Here is a 21,094-nt window from a genome sequence, read left to right on the forward strand (position 1 = left end):
CCGAAACGAATCCGTCCCGGATGAAACCACCCCGTCGGGGCTGAAACCACTCGGCTGACCTTCAAACCACTCCATAAAGCCTAAAACTACTCCGTTGGGGCTGAAACCACTGTGCTGGGGCGGAAACTGCTGCGTCAGGCTGAAAAGCACTGTGTCAGGCCGAAAACCACTCCACCAGGGCCAAAACCACTCTGCCGACATTAAGACCACTCCGCCAAGCCTAAAACCACTCTGCCAAGCCTAACACCACTCCGTCAGGACTAAAACCACTCCGCTGAGCCTAAAGCCACTCCGTGGGGCTGAAACCACTGTGCCAGGACCAAAACCACTCCGTCGGGGCGGAAACCACACTGTCAGGCTGAAAAGCACTGCATCAGGCCGAAAACCACTCCACCAGGGCCAAAACCAATCAGTCGGGGCTGAAAGCGTTCCACCAGGGCCAAAACCACTCCGCCGACATTGAAACCACTGCGCCAAGCCTAAAACCACTCCATCGGGGCTGAAAAGCACTCCGCCGAGCCTAAAACCACTGCTTCGGGGCTGAAACCACTCCGCCGAGCCTGAATCCACCCCGTCGGGCCTAAAACCACTCCGCCGAGCCTAAAACCACTGCGTCGGGGCCAAAACCACTCCACCACTGCTGAAACAACTCCGTCAGGGCAGAAACTGCTCCGCCAGGGCCAAAACCGCTGCGTCGGGGCTGAAACCACTCTGCTGGGGACAAAACAACTCCGTCAGGGCCAAAACCACTCCATCAAGCCTAAAACCACTGCGTCAGGGCTGAAACCACTGCGTCGGGGCTGAAACCACTCCGCCAAGCCTGAAACCACTGCGTCAGGGCTGAAACCACTCTGCCAAAGCTAAAACCACTCCGTCAGGACCAAAACCACTCCGCCGAGCCTAAAAGCACTCCGTCAGGGCCAAAACCACTCCGGCAAGCCTAAAACCACTCCATCGGGGCTGAAACCACTCCGTCAGGGCCAAAACCACTCACCTGACGTTGAAACCACTCCATCAAGCCTGAAACCACTGTGTCGGGGCTGAAACCACTCCGCCGAGCCTAAAACCACTCCGTCGGGGCTGAAACCACTGTGCCAGGACCAAAACCGCTGCGTCGGGGCTGAAACCACTCCGCCAGGGCCAAAACCCCTCGGCTGACGTTGAAACCACTCCATCAAGCCTAAAACCACTGTGTCGGGGCTGAAACCACTCCGCCGAGCCTAAAACCACTGTGTCGGGGCTGAAACCACTGTGCCAGGACCAAATCCACTCCGTCGGGGCTGAAACCACTCCGCCGCGCCTAAAACCACTGCGTCGGGGCTGAAACCTCTCCGCCGCGCCTAAAACCACTGCGTCGGGGCTGAAACCACTCCGCTGAGCCTAAAACCACTGCGTCGGGGCCGAAACCACTCCGGCAAGCCTGAAACCACACGGACGAGGCCGAAACCACTCCGCTGAGGCTGAAACTACTCCGTCGGGCCTGAAACCACTGTGGCAGGACCGAAACGAATCCGTCCCGGATGAAACCACCCCGTCGGGGCTGAAACCACTCGGCTGACCTTCAAACCACTCCATAAAGCCTAAAACTACTCCGTTGGGGCTGAAACCACTGTGCTGGGGCGGAAACTGCTGCGTCAGGCTGAAAAGCACTGTGTCAGGCCGAAAACCACTGCGTCGGGGCGGAAACCACTCTGCCGACATTAAGACCACTACGCCAAGCCTAAAACCACTCCGTCGGGGCTGAAATCACTCTGCCAAGCCTAAAACCACTCCGTCGGGGCTGAAACCACTCCGCCGAGCCTAAAACCACTCCGTCGGGGCTGAAACCACTCCGCCGAGCCAAAAACCAATGCGTCGGGGCTGAAACCACTCTGGCAAGCCTAAAACCACTGCGTCGGGGCTGAAACCACTCCGTCAGGCTGAAAAGCACTGCGTCAGGCCGAAAACCACTCCACCAGGGCCAAAACCAATCAGTCGGGGCTGAAAGCGTTCCACCAGGGCCAAAACCACTCCGCCGACATTGAAACCACTGCGCCAAGCCTAAAACCACTCCATCGGGGCTGAAAAGCACTCCGCCGAGCCTAAAACCACTGCGTCAGGCCTAAAACTACTCCGCCGAGCCTAAAACCACTGCGTCGGGGCCAAAACCACTCCACCACTGCTGAAACAACTCCGTCAGGGCAGAAACTCCTTCGCCAGGGCCAAAACCGCTGCGTCGGGGCTGCAACCACTCTGCTGGGGACAAAACAACTCCGTCAGGGCCAAAACCACTCCATCAAGCCTAAAACCACTGCGTCAGGGCTGAAACCACTGCGTCGGGGCTGAAACCACTCCGCCGAGCCTGAAACCACTGCGTCGGGGCTGAAACCACTCTGCCAAAGCTAAAACCACTCCGTCAGGACCAAAATCACTCTGCCGAGCCTAAAACCACTCCGCCGGGGCTGAAAGCACTCCGCCGGGCCTAAAACAACTCCGTCGGGGCGCAAGCCACTCCGCCAAGCCTGAAACCACTGCATCGGGGCCAAAACCATGCCGCCGAGCCTAAAAGCAGAGCGTCAGGGCTGAAACGGCTCCACCAAGCCTAAAACCACTGCATCAAGCCTAAAACCACTGTGTCGGGGCTGAAACCACTCCGCCGAGCCTGAAACCACTCCATCGGGGCTGAAACCACTCCGCTGAGCCTAAAACCACTCCGTCGGGGCTGAAACCACTCCGCCGAGCCTAAAACAACACCGTCGGGGCGGAAACCACTGTGCCAGGACCAAAACCACTCCGTCGGGGCAGAAACCACTCCGTCAGGCTGAAAAGCACTGCATCAGGCCGAAAACCACTCCGCCAGGGCCAAAACCAATCAGTCGGGGCTGAAAGCGTTCCACCAGAGCCAAAACCACTCCGCCGACATTAAAACCACTGCATCAAGCCTAAAACCACTCCGTCGGGGCTGAAACCACTCCGCTGAGCCTAAAACCACTGCGTCGGGGCTGAAACTACTCCGCCAAGCCTAAAACCACTCCGTCGGGGCTGAAACCACTGTGCCAGGACCAAAACCGCTGCGTCGGGACTGAAACCACTCCGCCAGGGCCAAAACCCCTCGGCTGACGTTGAAACCACTCCATCAAGCCTAAAACCACTGTGTCGGGGCTGAAACCACTCCGCCAGCGCCAAAACCACTCGGCTGACATTAAAACCACTCCAGCGAGCCTAAAACCACTGCGTCGGAGCTGAAACCACTCCGCCGAGCCTAAAACCACTCCGTCAGGGCCAAAACCACTCCGGCAAGCCTAAAACCACTCCATCGGGGCTGAAACCACTCCGCCAGGGCCAAAACCACTCACCTGACGTTGAAACCACTCCATCAAGCCTGAAACCACTGTGTCGGGGCTGAAACCACTCCGCCGAGCCTAAAACCACTCCGTCGGGGCTGAAACCACTGTGCCAGGACCAAAACCGCTGCGTCGGGGCTGAAACCACTCCGCCAGGGCCAAAACCCCTCGGCTGACGTTGAAACCACTCCATCAAGCCTAAAACCACTGTGTCGGGGCTGAAACCACTCCGCCGAGCCTAAAACCACTGTGTCGGGGCTGAAACCACTGTGCCAGGACCAAATCCACTCCGTCGGGGCTGAAACCACTCTGCCGAGCCTAAAACCACTGTGTCGGGGCTGAAACCTCTCCGCCGCGCCTAAAACCACTGCGTCGGGGCTGAAACCACTCCGCTGAGCCTAAAACCACTGCGTCGGGGCCGAAACCACTCCGGCAAGCCTGAAACCACACGGACGAGGCCGAAACCACTCCGCTGAGGCTGAAACTACTCCGTCGGGCCTGAAACCACTGTGGCAGGACCGAAACGAATCCGTCCCGGATGAAACCACCCCGTCGGGGCTGAAACCACTCCGCTGAGCCTAAAACCACTCCATAAAGCCTAAAACTACTCCGTTGGGGCTGAAACCACTGTGCTGGGGCGGAAACTGCTGCGTCAGGCTGAAAAGCACTGTGTCAGGCCGAAAACCACTGCGTCGGGGCGGAAACCACTCCGCCGACATTAAGACCACTACGCCAAGCCTAAAACCACTCCGTCGGGGCTGAAATCACTCTGCCAAGCCTAAAACCACTCCGTCGGGGCTGAAACCACTCCGCCGAGCCTAAAACCACTGCGTCGGGGCTGAAACCACTCCGCCAGGGCCAAAACCACTCACCTGACGTTGAAACCACTCCATCAGGCCTGAAACCACTGTGTCGGGGCTGAAACCACTCCGCCGAGCCTAAAACCACTCCGTCGGGGCTGAAACCACTGTGCCAGGACCAAAACCGCTGCGTCGGGGCTGAAACCACTCCGCCAGGGCCAAAACCCCTCGGCTGACGTTGAAACCACTCCATCAAGCCTAAAACCACTGTGTCGGGGCTGAAACCACTCCGCCGAGCCTAAAACCACTGCGTCGGGGCCGAAACCACTCCGGCAAGCCTGAAACCACACGGACGAGGCCGAAACCACTCCGCTGAGGCTGAAACTACTCCGTCGGGCCTGAAACCACTGTGGCAGGACCGAAACGAATCCGTCCCGGATGAAACCACCCCGTCGGGGCTGAAACCACTCGGCTGACCTTCAAACCACTCCATAAAGCCTAAAACTACTCCGTTGGGGCTGAAACCACTGTGCTGGGGCGGAAACTGCTGCGTCAGGCTGAAAAGCACTGTGTCAGGCCGAAAACCACTCCACCAGGGCCAAAACCACTCTGCCGACATTAAGACCACTCCGCCAAGCCTAAAACCACTCTGCCAAGCCTAACACCACTCCGTCAGGACTAAAACCACTCCGCTGAGCCTAAAGCCACTCCGTGGGGCTGAAACCACTGTGCCAGGACCAAAACCACTCCGTCGGGGCGGAAACCACACTGTCAGGCTGAAAAGCACTGCATCAGGCCGAAAACCACTCCGCCAGGGCCAAAACCAATCAGTCGGGGCTGAAAGCGTTCCACCAGGGCCAAAACCACTCCGCCGACATTAAAAACACTGCGCCAAGCCTAAAACCACTCCATCGGGGCTGAAAAGCACTCCGCCGAGCCTAAAACCACTGCGTCGGGGCTGAAACCACTCTGCCGAGCCTGAATCCACCCCGTCGGGCCTAAAACCACTCCGCCGAGCCTAAAACCACTGCGTCGGGGCCAAAACCACTCCACCACTGCTGAAACAACTCCGTCAGGGCAGAAACTGCTCCGCCAGGGCCAAAACCGCTGCGTCGGGGCTGAAACCACTCTGCTGGGGACAAAACAACTCCGTCAGGGCCAAAACCACTCCATCAAGCCTAAAACCACTGCGTCAGGGCTGAAACCACTGCGTCGGGGCTGAAACCACTCCGCCAAGCCTGAAACCACTGCGTCAGGGCTGAAACCACTCTGCCAAAGCTAAAACCACTCCGTCAGGACCAAAACCACTCCGCCGAGCCTAAAACCACTCCGTCAGGGCCAAAACCACTCCGGCAAGCCTAAAACCACTCCATCGGGGCTGAAACCACTCCGTCAGGGCCAAAACCACTCACCTGACGTTGAAACCACTCCATCAAGCCTGAAACCACTGTGTCGGGGCTGAAACCACTCCGCCGAGCCTAAAACCACTCCGTCGGGGCTGAAACCACTGTGCCAGGACCAAAACCGCTGCGTCGGGGCTGAAACCACTCCGCCAGGGCCAAAACCCCTCGGCTGACGTTGAAACCACTCCATCAAGCCTAAAACCACTGTGTCGGGGCTGAAACCACTCCGCCGAGCCTAAAACCACTGTGTCGGGGCTGAAACCACTGTGCCAGGACCAAATCCACTCCGTCGGGGCTGAAACCACTCCGCCGCGCCTAAAACCACTGCGTCGGGGCTGAAACCTCTCCGCCGCGCCTAAAACCACTGCGTCGGGGCTGAAACCACTCCGCTGAGCCTAAAACCACTGCGTCGGGGCCGAAACCACTCCGGCAAGCCTGAAACCACACGGACGAGGCCGAAACCACTCCGCTGAGGCTGAAACTACTCCGTCGGGCCTGAAACCACTGTGGCAGGACCGAAACGAATCCGTCCCGGATGAAACCACCCCGTCGGGGCTGAAACCACTCGGCTGACCTTCAAACCACTCCATAAAGCCTAAAACTACTCCGTTGGGGCTGAAACCACTGTGCTGGGGCGGAAACTGCTGCGTCAGGCTGAAAAGCACTGTGTCAGGCCGAAAACCACTGCGTCGGGGCGGAAACCACTCTGCCGACATTAAGACCACTACGCCAAGCCTAAAACCACTCCGTCGGGGCTGAAATCACTCTGCCAAGCCTAAAACCACTCCGTCGGGGCTGAAACCACTCCGCCGAGCCTAAAACCACTCCGTCGGGGCTGAAACCACTCCGCCGAGCCAAAAACCAATGCGTCGGGGCTGAAACCACTCTGGCAAGCCTAAAACCACTGCGTCGGGGCTGAAACCACTCCGTCAGGCTGAAAAGCACTGCGTCAGGCCGAAAACCACTCCACCAGGGCCAAAACCAATCAGTCGGGGCTGAAAGCGTTCCACCAGGGCCAAAACCACTCCGCCGACATTGAAACCACTGCGCCAAGCCTAAAACCACTCCATCGGGGCTGAAAAGCACTCCGCCGAGCCTAAAACCACTGCGTCAGGCCTAAAACTACTCCGCCGAGCCTAAAACCACTGCGTCGGGGCCAAAACCACTCCACCACTGCTGAAACAACTCCGTCAGGGCAGAAACTCCTTCGCCAGGGCCAAAACCGCTGCGTCGGGGCTGCAACCACTCTGCTGGGGACAAAACAACTCCGTCAGGGCCAAAACCACTCCATCAAGCCTAAAACCACTGCGTCAGGGCTGAAACCACTGCGTCGGGGCTGAAACCACTCCGCCGAGCCTGAAACCACTGCGTCGGGGCTGAAACCACTCTGCCAAAGCTAAAACCACTCCGTCAGGACCAAAATCACTCTGCCGAGCCTAAAACCACTCCGCCGGGGCTGAAAGCACTCCGCCGGGCCTAAAACAACTCCGTCGGGGCGCAAGCCACTCCGCCAAGCCTGAAACCACTGCATCGGGGCCAAAACCATGCCGCCGAGCCTAAAAGCAGAGCGTCAGGGCTGAAACGGCTCCACCAAGCCTAAAACCACTGCATCAAGCCTAAAACCACTGTGTCGGGGCTGAAACCACTCCGCCGAGCCTGAAACCACTCCATCGGGGCTGAAACCACTCCGCTGAGCCTAAAACCACTCCGTCGGGGCTGAAACCACTCCGCCGAGCCTAAAACAACACCGTCGGGGCGGAAACCACTGTGCCAGGACCAAAACCACTCCGTCGGGGCAGAAACCACTCCGTCAGGCTGAAAAGCACTGCATCAGGCCGAAAACCACTCCGCCAGGGCCAAAACCAATCAGTCGGGGCTGAAAGCGTTCCACCAGAGCCAAAACCACTCCGCCGACATTAAAACCACTGCATCAAGCCTAAAACCACTCCGTCGGGGCTGAAACCACTCCGCTGAGCCTAAAACCACTGCGTCGGGGCTGAAACTACTCCGCCAAGCCTAAAACCACTCCGTCGGGGCTGAAACCACTGTGCCAGGACCAAAACCGCTGCGTCGGGACTGAAACCACTCCGCCAGGGCCAAAACCCCTCGGCTGACGTTGAAACCACTCCATCAAGCCTAAAACCACTGTGTCGGGGCTGAAACCACTCCGCCAGCGCCAAAACCACTCGGCTGACATTAAAACCACTCCAGCGAGCCTAAAACCACTGCGTCGGAGCTGAAACCACTCCGCCGAGCCTAAAACCACTCCGTCAGGGCCAAAACCACTCCGGCAAGCCTAAAACCACTCCATCGGGGCTGAAACCACTCCGCCAGGGCCAAAACCACTCACCTGACGTTGAAACCACTCCATCAAGCCTGAAACCACTGTGTCGGGGCTGAAACCACTCCGCCGAGCCTAAAACCACTCCGTCGGGGCTGAAACCACTGTGCCAGGACCAAAACCGCTGCGTCGGGGCTGAAACCACTCCGCCAGGGCCAAAACCCCTCGGCTGACGTTGAAACCACTCCATCAAGCCTAAAACCACTGTGTCGGGGCTGAAACCACTCCGCCGAGCCTAAAACCACTGTGTCGGGGCTGAAACCACTGTGCCAGGACCAAATCCACTCCGTCGGGGCTGAAACCACTCTGCCGAGCCTAAAACCACTGTGTCGGGGCTGAAACCTCTCCGCCGAGCCTAAAACCACTGCGTCGGGGCTGAAACCACTCCGCTGAGCCTAAAACCACTGCGTCGGGGCCGATACCACTCCGGCAAGCCTGAAACCACACGGACGAGGCCGAAACCACTCCGCTGAGGCTGAAACTACTCCGTCGGGCCTGAAACCACTGTGGCAGGACCGAAACGAATCCGTCCCGGATGAAACCACCCCGTCGGGGCTGAAACCACTCCGCTGAGCCTAAAACCACTCCATAAAGCCTAAAACTACTCCGTTGGGGCTGAAACCACTGTGCTGGGGCGGAAACTGCTGCGTCAGGCTGAAAAGCACTGTGTCAGGCCGAAAACCACTGCGTCGGGGCGGAAACCACTCCGCCGACATTAAGACCACTACGCCAAGCCTAAAACCACTCCGTCGGGGCTGAAATCACTCTGCCAAGCCTAAAACCACTCCGTCGGGGCTGAAACCACTCCGCCGAGCCTAAAACCACTGCGTCGGGGCTGAAACCACTCCGCCAGGGCCAAAACCACTCACCTGACGTTGAAACCACTCCATCAGGCCTGAAACCACTGTGTCGGGGCTGAAACCACTCCGCCGAGCCTAAAACCACTCCGTCGGGGCTGAAACCACTGTGCCAGGACCAAAACCGCTGCGTCGGGGCTGAAACCACTCCGCCAGGGCCAAAACCCCTCGGCTGACGTTGAAACCACTCCATCAAGCCTAAAACCACTGTGTCGGGGCTGAAACCACTCCGCCGAGCCTAAAACCACTGCGTCGGGGCCGAAACCACTCCGGCAAGCCTGAAACCACACGGACGAGGCCGAAACCACTCCGCTGAGGCTGAAACTACTCCGTCGGGCCTGAAACCACTGTGGCAGGACCGAAACGAATCCGTCCCGGATGAAACCACCCCGTCGGGGCTGAAACCACTCGGCTGACCTTCAAACCACTCCATAAAGCCTAAAACTACTCCGTTGGGGCTGAAACCACTGTGCTGGGGCGGAAACTGCTGCGTCAGGCTGAAAAGCACTGTGTCAGGCCGAAAACCACTCCACCAGGGCCAAAACCACTCTGCCGACATTAAGACCACTCCGCCAAGCCTAAAACCACTCTGCCAAGCCTAACACCACTCCGTCAGGACTAAAACCACTCCGCTGAGCCTAAAGCCACTCCGTGGGGCTGAAACCACTGTGCCAGGACCAAAACCACTCCGTCGGGGCGGAAACCACACTGTCAGGCTGAAAAGCACTGCATCAGGCCGAAAACCACTCCACCAGGGCCAAAACCAATCAGTCGGGGCTGAAAGCGTTCCACCAGGGCCAAAACCACTCCGCCGACATTAAAAACACTGCGCCAAGCCTAAAACCACTCCATCGGGGCTGAAAAGCACTCCGCCGAGCCTAAAACCACTGCGTCGGGGCTGAAACCACTCCGCCGAGCCTGAATCCACCCCGTCGGGCCTAAAACCACTCCGCCGAGCCTAAAACCACTGCGTCGGGGCCAAAACCACTCCACCACTGCTGAAACAACTCCGTCAGGGCAGAAACTGCTCCGCCAGGGCCAAAACCGCTGCGTCGGGGCTGAAACCACTCTGCTGGGGACAAAACAACTCCGTCAGGGCCAAAACCACTCCATCAAGCCTAAAACCACTGCGTCAGGGCTGAAACCACTGCGTCGGGGCTGAAACCACTCCGCCAAGCCTGAAACCACTGCGTCAGGGCTGAAACCACTCTGCCAAAGCTAAAACCACTCCGTCAGGACCAAAACCACTCCGCCGAGCCTAAAACCACTCCGTCAGGGCCAAAACCACTCCGGCAAGCCTAAAACCACTCCATCGGGGCTGAAACCACTCCGTCAGGGCCAAAACCACTCACCTGACGTTGAAACCACTCCATCAAGCCTGAAACCACTGTGTCGGGGCTGAAACCACTCCGCCGAGCCTAAAACCACTCCGTCGGGGCTGAAACCACTGTGCCAGGACCAAAACCGCTGCGTCGGGGCTGAAACCACTCCGCCAGGGCCAAAACCCCTCGGCTGACGTTGAAACCACTCCATCAAGCCTAAAACCACTGTGTCGGGGCTGAAACCACTCCGCCGAGCCTAAAACCACTGTGTCGGGGCTGAAACCACTGTGCCAGGACCAAATCCACTCCGTCGGGGCTGAAACCACTCCGCCGAGCCTAAAACCACTGTGTCGGGGCTGAAACCTCTCCGCCGCGCCTAAAACCACTGCGTCGGGGCTGAAACCACTCCGCTGAGCCTAAAACCACTGCGTCGGGGCCGAAACCACTCCGGCAAGCCTGAAACCACACGGACGAGGCCGAAACCACTCCGCTGAGGCTGAAACTACTCCGTCGGGCCTGAAACCACTGTGGCAGGACCGAAACGAATCCGTCCCGGATGAAACCACCCCGTCGGGGCTGAAACCACTCGGCTGACCTTCAAACCACTCCATAAAGCCTAAAACTACTCCGTTGGGGCTGAAACCACTGTGCTGGGGCGGAAACTGCTGCGTCAGGCTGAAAAGCACTGTGTCAGGCCGAAAACCACTGCGTCGGGGCGGAAACCACTCTGCCGACATTAAGACCACTACGCCAAGCCTAAAACCACTCCGTCGGGGCTGAAATCACTCTGCCAAGCCTAAAACCACTCCGTCGGGGCTGAAACCACTCCGCCGAGCCTAAAACCACTCCGTCGGGGCTGAAACCACTCCGCCGAGCCAAAAACCAATGCGTCGGGGCTGAAACCACTCTGGCAAGCCTAAAACCACTGCGTCGGGGCTGAAACCACTCCGTCAGGCTGAAAAGCACTGCGTCAGGCCGAAAACCACTCCACCAGGGCCAAAACCAATCAGTCGGGGCTGAAAGCGTTCCACCAGGGCCAAAACCACTCCGCCGACATTGAAACCACTGCGCCAAGCCTAAAACCACTCCATCGGGGCTGAAAAGCACTCCGCCGAGCCTAAAACCACTGCGTCAGGCCTAAAACTACTCCGCCGAGCCTAAAACCACTGCGTCGGGGCCAAAACCACTCCACCACTGCTGAAACAACTCCGTCAGGGCAGAAACTGCTCCGCCAGGGCCAAAACCGCTGCGTCGGGGCTGAAACCACTCTGCTGGGGACAAAACAACTCCGTCAGGGCCAAAACCACTCCATCAAGCCTAAAACCACTGCGTCAGGGCTGAAACCACTGCGTCGGGGCTGAAACCACTCCGCCGAGCCTGAAACCACTGCGTCGGGGCTGAAACCACTCTGCCAAAGCTAAAACCACTCCGTCAGGACCAAAATCACTCTGCCGAGCCTAAAACCACTCCGCCGGGGCTGAAAGCACTCCGCCGGGCCTAAAACAACTCCGTCGGGGCGCAAGCCACTCCGCCAAGCCTGAAACCACTGCATCGGGGCCAAAACCATGCCGCCGAGCCTAAAACCACTCCGTCAGGGCCAAAACCACTCCGGCAAGCCTAAAACCACTCCATCGGGGCTGAAACCACTCCGTCAGGGCCAAAACCACTCACCTGACGTTGAAACCACTCCATCAAGCCTGAAACCACTGTGTCGGGGCTGAAACCACTCCGCCGAGCCTAAAACCACTCCGTCGGGGCTGAAACCACTGTGCCAGGACCAAAACCGCTGCGTCGGGGCTGAAACCACTCCGCCAGGGCCAAAACCCCTCGGCTGACGTTGAAACCACTCCATCAAGCCTAAAACCACTGTGTCGGGGCTGAAACCACTCCGCCGAGCCTAAAACCACTGTGTCGGGGCTGAAACCACTGTGCCAGGACCAAATCCACTCCGTCGGGGCTGAAACCACTCCGCCGAGCCTAAAACCACTGTGTCGGGGCTGAAACCTCTCCGCCGCGCCTAAAACCACTGCGTCGGGGCTGAAACCACTCCGCTGAGCCTAAAACCACTGCGTCGGGGCCGAAACCACTCCGGCAAGCCTGAAACCACACGGACGAGGCCGAAACCACTCCGCTGAGGCTGAAACTACTCCGTCGGGCCTGAAACCACTGTGGCAGGACCGAAACGAATCCGTCCCGGATGAAACCACCCCGTCGGGGCTGAAACCACTCGGCTGACCTTCAAACCACTCCATAAAGCCTAAAACTACTCCGTTGGGGCTGAAACCACTGTGCTGGGGCGGAAACTGCTGCGTCAGGCTGAAAAGCACTGTGTCAGGCCGAAAACCACTCCACCAGGGCCAAAACCACTCTGCCGACATTAAGACCACTCCGCCAAGCCTAAAACCACTCTGCCAAGCCTAACACCACTCCGTCAGGACTAAAACCACTCCGCTGAGCCTAAAGCCACTCCGTGGGGCTGAAACCACTGTGCCAGGACCAAAACCAATCCGTCGGGGCGGAAACCACACTGTCAGGCTGAAAAGCACTGCATCAGGCCGAAAACCACTCCACCAGGGCCAAAACCAATCAGTCGGGGCTGAAAGCGTTCCACCAGGGCCAAAACCACTCCGCCGACATTAAAAACACTGCGCCAAGCCTAAAACCACTCCATCGGGGCTGAAAAGCACTCCGCCGAGCCTAAAACCACTGCGTCGGGGCTGAAACCACTCTGCCGAGCCTGAATCCACCCCGTCGGGCCTAAAACCACTCCGCCGAGCCTAAAACCACTGCGTCGGGGCCAAAACCACTCCACCACTGCTGAAACAACTCCGTCAGGGCAGAAACTGCTCCGCCAGGGCCAAAACCGCTGCGTCGGGGCTGAAACCACTCTGCTGGGGACAAAACAACTCCGTCAGGGCCAAAACCACTCCATCAAGCCTAAAACCACTGCGTCAGGGCTGAAACCACTGCGTCGGGGCTGAAACCACTCCGCCAAGCCTGAAACCACTGCGTCAGGGCTGAAACCACTCTGCCAAAGCTAAAACCACTCCGTCAGGACCAAAACCACTCCGCCGAGCCTAAAACCACTCCGTCAGGGCCAAAACCACTCCGGCAAGCCTAAAACCACTCCATCGGGGCTGAAACCACTCCGTCAGGGCCAAAACCACTCACCTGACGTTGAAACCACTCCATCAAGCCTGAAACCACTGTGTCGGGGCTGAAACCACTCCGCCGAGCCTAAAACCACTCCGTCGGGGCTGAAACCACTGTGCCAGGACCAAAACCGCTGCGTCGGGGCTGAAACCACTCCGCCAGGGCCAAAACCCCTCGGCTGACGTTGAAACCACTCCATCAAGCCTAAAACCACTGTGTCGGGGCTGAAACCACTCCGCCGAGCCTAAAACCACTGTGTCGGGGCTGAAACCACTGTGCCAGGACCAAATCCACTCCATCGGGGCTGAAACCACTCCGCCGAGCCTAAAACCACTGTGTCGGGGCTGAAACCTCTCCGCCGCGCCTAAAACCACTGCGTCGGGGCTGAAACCACTCCGCTGAGCCTAAAACCACTGCGTCGGGGCCGAAACCACTCCGGCAAGCCTGAAACCACACGGACGAGGCCGAAACCACTCCGCTGAGGCTGAAACTACTCCGTCGGGCCTGAAACCACTGTGGCAGGACCGAAACGAATCCGTCCCGGATGAAACCACCCCGTCGGGGCTGAAACCACTCGGCTGACCTTCAAACCACTCCATAAAGCCTAAAACTACTCCGTTGGGGCTGAAACCACTGTGCTGGGGCGGAAACTGCTGCGTCAGGCTGAAAAGCACTGTGTCAGGCCGAAAACCACTGCGTCGGGGCGGAAACCACTCTGCCGACATTAAGACCACTACGCCAAGCCTAAAACCACTCCGTCGGGGCTGAAATCACTCTGCCAAGCCTAAAACCACTCCGTCGGGGCTGAAACCACTCCGCCGAGCCTAAAACCACTCCGTCGGGGCTGAAACCACTCCGCCGAGCCAAAAACCAATGCGTCGGGGCTGAAACCACTCTGGCAAGCCTAAAACCACTGCGTCGGGGCTGAAACCACTCCGTCAGGCTGAAAAGCACTGCGTCAGGCCGAAAACCACTCCACCAGGGCCAAAACCAATCAGTCGGGGCTGAAAGCGTTCCACCAGGGCCAAAACCACTCCGCCGACATTGAAACCACTGCGCCAAGCCTAAAACCACTCCATCGGGGCTGAAAAGCACTCCGCCGAGCCTAAAACCACTGCGTCAGGCCTAAAACTACTCCGCCGAGCCTAAAACCACTGCGTCGGGGCCAAAACCACTCCACCACTGCTGAAACAACTCCGTCAGGGCAGAAACTCCTTCGCCAGGGCCAAAACCGCTGCGTCGGGGCTGCAACCACTCTGCTGGGGACAAAACAACTCCGTCAGGGCCAAAACCACTCCATCAAGCCTAAAACCACTGCGTCAGGGCTGAAACCACTGCGTCGGGGCTGAAACCACTCCGCCGAGCCTGAAACCACTGCGTCGGGGCTGAAACCACTCTGCCAAAGCTAAAACCACTCCGTCAGGACCAAAACCACTCTGCCGAGCCTAAAACCACTCCGCCGGGGCTGAAAGCACTCCGCCGGGCCTAAAACAACTCCGTCGGGGCGCAAGCCACTCCGCCAAGCCTGAAACCACTGCATCGGGGCCAAAACCATGCCGCCGAGCCTAAAAGCAGAGCGTCAGGGCTGAAACGGCTCCACCAAGCCTAAAACCACTGCATCAAGCCTAAAACCACTGTGTCGGGGCTGAAACCACTCCGCCGAGCCTGAAACCACTCCATCGGGGCTGAAACCACTCCGCTGAGCCTAAAACCACTCCGTCGGGGCTGAAACCACTCCGCCGAGCCTAAAACAACACCGTCGGGGCGGAAACCACTGTGCCAGGACCAAAACCACTCCGTCGGGGCAGAAACCACTCCGTCAGGCTGAAAAGCACTGCATCAGGCCGAAAACCACTCCGCCAGGGCCAAAACCAATCAGTCGGGGCTGAAAGCGTTCCACCAGGGCCAAAACCACTCCGCCGACATTAAAACCACTGCATCAAGCCTAAAACCACTCCGTCGGGGCTGAAACCACTCCGCTGAGCCTAAAACCACTGCGTCGGGGCTGAAACTACTCCGCCAAGCCTAAAACCACTCCGTCGGGGCTGAAACCACTGTGCCAGGACCAAAACCGCTGCGTCGGGACTGAAACCACTCCGCCAGGGCCAAAACCCCTCGGCTGACGTTGAAACCACTCCATCAAGCCTAAAACCACTGTGTCGGGGCTGAAACCACTCCGCCAGCGCCAAAACCACTCGGCTGACATTAAAACCACTCCAGCGAGCCTAAAACCACTGCGTCGGAGCTGAAACCACTCCGCCGAGCCTAAAACCACTCCGTCAGGGCCAAAACCACTCCGGCAAGCCTAAAACCACTCCATCGGGGCTGAAACCACTCCGCCAGGGCCAAAACCACTCACCTGACGTTGAAACCACTCCATCAAGCCTGAAACCACTGTGTCGGGGCTGAAACCACTCCGCCGAGCCTAAAACCACTCCGTCGGGGCTGAAACCACTGTGCCAGGACCAAAACCGCTGCGTCGGGGCTGAAACCACTCCGCCAGGGCCAAAACCCCTCGGCTGACGTTGAAACCACTCCATCAAGCCTAAAACCACTGTGTCGGGGCTGAAACCACTCCGCCGAGCCTAAAACCACTGTGTCGGGGCTGAAACCACTGTGCCAGGACCAAATCCACTCCGTCGGGGCTGAAACCACTCTGCCGAGCCTAAAACCACTGTGTCGGGGCTGAAACCTCTCCGCCGAGCCTAAAACCACTGCGTCGGGGCTGAAACCACTCCGCTGAGCCTAAAACCACTGCGTCGGGGCCGATACCACTCCGGCAAGCCTGAAACCACACGGACGAGGCCGAAACCACTCCGCTGAGGCTGAAACTACTCCGTCGGGCCTGAAACCACTGTGGCAGGACCGAAACGAATCCGTCCCGGATGAAACCACCCCGTCGGGGCTGAAACCACTCCGCTGAGCCTAAAACCACTCCATAAAGCCTAAAACTACTCCGTTGGGGCTGAAACCACTGTGCTGGGGCGGAAACTGCTGCGTCAGGCTGAAAAGCACTGTGTCAGGCCGAAAACCACTGCGTCGGGGCGGAAACCACTCCGCCGACATTAAGACCACTACGCCAAGCCTAAAACCACTCCGTCGGGGCTGAAATCACTCTGCCAAGCCTAAAACCACTCCGTCGGGGCTGAAACCACTCCGCCGAGCCTAAAACCACTGCGTCGGGGCTGAAACCACTCCGCCAGGGCCAAAACCACTCACCTGACGTTGAAACCACTCCATCAGGCCTGAAACCACTGTGTCGGGGCTGAAACCACTCCGCCGAGCCTAAAACCACTCCGTCGGGGCTGAAACCACTGTGCCAGGACCAAAACCGCTGCGTCGGGGCTGAAACCACTCCGCCAGGGCCAAAACCCCTCGGCTGACGTTGAAACCACTCCATCAAGCCTAAAACCACTGTGTCGGGGCTGAAACCACTCCGCCGAGCCTAAAACCACTGCGTCGGGGCCGAAACCACTCCGGCAAGCCTGAAACCACACGGACGAGGCCGAAACCACTCCGCTGAGGCTGAAACTACTCCGTCGGGCCTGAAACCACTGTGGCAGGACCGAAACGAATCCGTCCCGGATGAAACCACCCCGTCGGGGCTGAAACCACTCGGCTGACCTTCAAACCACTCCATAAAGCCTAAAACTACTCCGTTGGGGCTGAAACCACTGTGCTGGGGTGGAAACTGCTGCGTCAGGCTGAAAAGCACTGTGTCAGGCCGAAAACCACTCCACCAGGGCCAAAACCACTCTGCCGACATTAAGACCACTCCGCCAAGCCTAAAACCACTCTGCCAAGCCTAACACCACTCCGTCAGGACTAAAACCACTCCGCTGAGCCTAAAGCCACTCCGTGGGGCTGAAACCACTGTGCCAGGACCAAAACCACTCCGTCGGGGCGGAAACCACACTGTCAGGCTGAAAAGCACTGCATCAGGCCGAAAACCACTCCACCAGGGCCAAAACCAATCAGTCGGGGCTGAAAGCGTTCCACCAGGGCCAAAACCACTCCGCCGACATTAAAAACACTGCGCCAAGCCTAAAACCACTCCATCGGGGCTGAAAAGCACTCCGCCGAGCCTAAAACCACTGCGTCGGGGCTGAAACCACTCCGCCGAGCCTGAATCCACCCCGTCGGGCCTAAAACCACTCCGCCGAGCCTAAAACCACTGCGTCGGGGCCAAAACCACTCCACCACTGCTGAAACAACTCCGTCAGGGCAGAAACTGCTCCGCCAGGGCCAAAACCGCTGCGTCGGGGCTGAAACCACTCTGCTGGGGACAAAACAACTCCGTCAGGGCCAAAACCACTCCATCAAGCCTAAAACCACTGCGTCAGGGCTGAAACCACTGCGTCGGGGCTGAAACCACTCCGCCAAGCCTGAAACCACTGCGTCAGGGCTGAAACCACTCTGCCAAAGCTAAAACCACTCCGTCAGGACCAAAACCACTCCGCCGAGCCTAAAACCACTCCGTCAGGGCCAAAACCACTCCGGCAAGCCTAAAACCACTCCATCGGGGCTGAAACCACTCCGTCAGGGCCAAAACCACTCACCTGACGTTGAAACCACTCCATCAAGCCTGAAACCACTGTGTCGGGGCTGAAACCACTCCGCCGAGCCTAAAACCACTCCGTCGGGGCTGAAACCACTGTGCCAGGACCAAAACCGCTGCGTCGGGGCTGAAACCACTCCGCCAGGGCCAAAACCCCTCGGCTGACGTTGAAACCACTCCATCAAGCCTAAAACCACTGTGTCGGGGCTGAAACCACTCCGCCGAGCCTAAAACCACTGTGTCGGGGCTGAAACCACTGTGCCAGGACCAAATCCACTCCGTCGGGGCTGAAACCACTCCGCCGAGCCTAAAACCACTGTGTCGGGGCTGAAACCTCTCCGCCGCGCCTAAAACCACTGCGTCGGGGCTGAAACCACTCCGCTGAGCCTAAAACCACTGCGTCGGGGCCGAAACCACTCCGGCAAGCCTGAAACCACACGGACGAGGCCGAAACCACTCCGCTGAGGCTGAAACTACTCCGTCGGGCCTGAAACCACTGTGGCAGGACCGAAACGAATCCGTCCCGGATGAAACCACCCCGTCGGGGCTGAAACCACTCCGCTGAGCCTAAAACCACTCCATAAAGCCTAAAACTACTCCGTTGGGGCTGAAACCACTGTGCTGGGGCGGAAACTGCTGCGTCAGGCTGAAAAGCACTGTGTCAGGCCGAAAACCACTGCGTCGGGGCGGAAACCACTCCGCCGACATTAAGACCACTACGCCAAGCCTAAAACCACTCCGTCGGGGCTGAAATCACTCTGCCAAGCCTAAAACCACTCCGTCGGGGCTGAAACCACTCCGCCGAGCCTAAAACCACTGCGTCGGGGCTGAAACCACTCCGCCAGGGCCAAAACCACTCACCTGACGTTGAAACCACTCCATCAGGCCTGAAACCACTGTGTCGGGGCTGAAACCACTCCGCCGAGCCTAAAACCACTCCGTCGGGGCTGAAACCACTGTGCCAGGACCAAAACCGCTGCGTCGGGGCTGAAACCACTCCGCCAGGGCCAAAACCCCTCGGCTGACGTTGAAACCACTCCATCAAGCCTAAAACCACTGTGTCGGGGCTGAAACCACTCCGCCGAGCCTAAAACCACTGCGTCGGGGCCGAAACCACTCCGGCAAGCCTGAAACCACACGGACGAGGCCGAAACCACTCCGCTGAGGCTGAAACTACTCCGTCGGGCCTGAAACCACTGTGGCAGGACCGAAACGAATCCGTCCCGGATGAAACCACCCCGTCGGGGCTGAAACCACTCGGCTGACCTTCAAACCACTCCATAAAGCCTAAAACTACTCCGTTGGGGCTGAAACCACTGTGCTGGGGCGGAAACTGCTGCGTCAGGCTGAAAAGCACTGTGTCAGGCCGAAAACCACTCCACCAGGGCCAAAACCACTCTGCCGACATTAAGACCACTCCGCCAAGCCTAAAACCACTCTGCCAAGCCTAACACCACTCCGTCAGGACTAAAACCACTCCGCTGAGCCTAAAGCCACTCCGTGGGGCTGAAACCACTGTGCCAGGACCAAAACCACTCCGTCGGGGCGGAAACCACACTGTCAGGCTGAAAAGCACTGCATCAGGCCGAAAACCACTCCACCAGGGCCAAAACCAATCAGTCGGGGCTGAAAGCGTTCCACCAGGGCCAAAACCACTCCGCCGACATTGAAACCACTGCGCCAAGCCTAAAACCACTCCATCGGGGCTGAAAAGCACTCCGCCGAGCCTAAAACCACTGCGTCGGGGCTGAAACCACTCCGCCGAGCCTGAATCCACCCCGTCGGGCCTAAAACCACTCCGCCGAGCCTAAAACCACTGCGTCGGGGCCAAAACCACTCCACCACTGCTGAAACAACTCCGTCAGGGCAGAAACTGCTCCGCCAGGGCCAAAACCGCTGCGTCGGGGCTGAAACCACTCTGCTGGGGACAAAACAACTCCGTCAGGGCCAAAACCACTCCATCAAGCCTAAAACCACTGCGTCAGGGCTGAAACCACTGCGTCGGGGCTGAAACCACTCCGCCAAGCCTGAAACCACTGCGTCAGGGCTGAAACCACTCTGCCAAAGCTAAAACCACTCCGTCAGGACCAAAACCACTCCGCCGAGCCTAAAAGCACTCCGTCAGGGCCAAAACCACTCCGGCAAGCCTAAAACCACTCCATCGGGGCTGAAACCACTCCGTCAGGGCCAAAACCACTCACCTGACGTTGAAACCACTCCATCAAGCCTGAAACCACTGTGTCGGGGCTGAAACCACTCCGCCGAGCCTAAAACCACTCCGTCGGGGCTGAAACCACTGTGCCAGGACCAAAACCGCTGCGTCGGGGCTGAAACCACTCCGCCAGGGCCAAAACCCCTCGGCTGACGTTGAAACCACTCCATCAAGCCTAAAACCACTGTGTCGGGGCTGAAACCACTCCGCCGAGCCTAAAACCACTCCGTCGGGGCTGAAACCACTGTGCCAGGACCAAATCCACTCCGTCGGGGCTGAAACCACTCCGCCGAGCCTAAAACCACTGTGTCGGGGCTGAAACCTCTCCGCCGCGCCTAAAACCACTGCGTCGGGGCTGAAACCACTCCGCTGAGCCTAAAACCACTGCGTCGGGGCCGAAACCACTCCGGCAAGCCTGAAACCACACGGACGAGGCCGAAACCACTCCGCTGAGGCTGAAACTACTCCGTCGGGCCTGAAACCACTGTGGCAGGACCGAAACGAATCCGTCCCGGATGAAACCACCCCGTCGGGGCTGAAACCACTCGGCTGACCTTCAAACCACTCCATAAAGCCTAAAACTACTCCGTTGGGGCTGAAACCACTGTGCTGGGGCGGAAACTGCTGCGTCAGGCTGAAAAGCACTGTGTCAGGCCGAAAACCACTGCGTCGGGGCGGAAACCACTCTGCCGACATTAAGACCACTACGCCAAGCCTAAAACCACTCCGTCGGGGCTGAAATCACTCTGCCAAGCCTAAAACCACTCCGTCGGGGCTGAAACCACTCCGCCGAGCCTAAAACCACTCCGTCGGGGCTGAAACCACTCCGCCGAGCCAAAAACCAATGCGTCGGGGCTGAAACCACTCCATCAGGCCTAAAACCACTGCGTCGGGGCTGAAACCACTCCGTCAGGCTGAAAAGCACTGCGTCAGGCCGAAAACCACTCCACCAGGGCCAAAACCAATCAGTCGGGGCTGAAAGCGTTCCACCAGGGCCAAAACCACTCCGCCGACATTGAAACCACTGCGCCAAGCCTAAAACCACTCCATCGGGGCTGAAAAGCACTCCGCCGAGCCTAAAACCACTGCGTCAGGCCTAAAACTACTCCGCCGAGCCTAAAACCA

The sequence above is a fragment of the Struthio camelus genome, chromosome 11 (genome assembly GCF_040807025.1).
Source record: "Struthio camelus isolate bStrCam1 chromosome 11, bStrCam1.hap1, whole genome shotgun sequence".
In the NCBI taxonomy this organism is placed as follows: domain Eukaryota; kingdom Metazoa; phylum Chordata; class Aves; order Struthioniformes; family Struthionidae; genus Struthio; species Struthio camelus.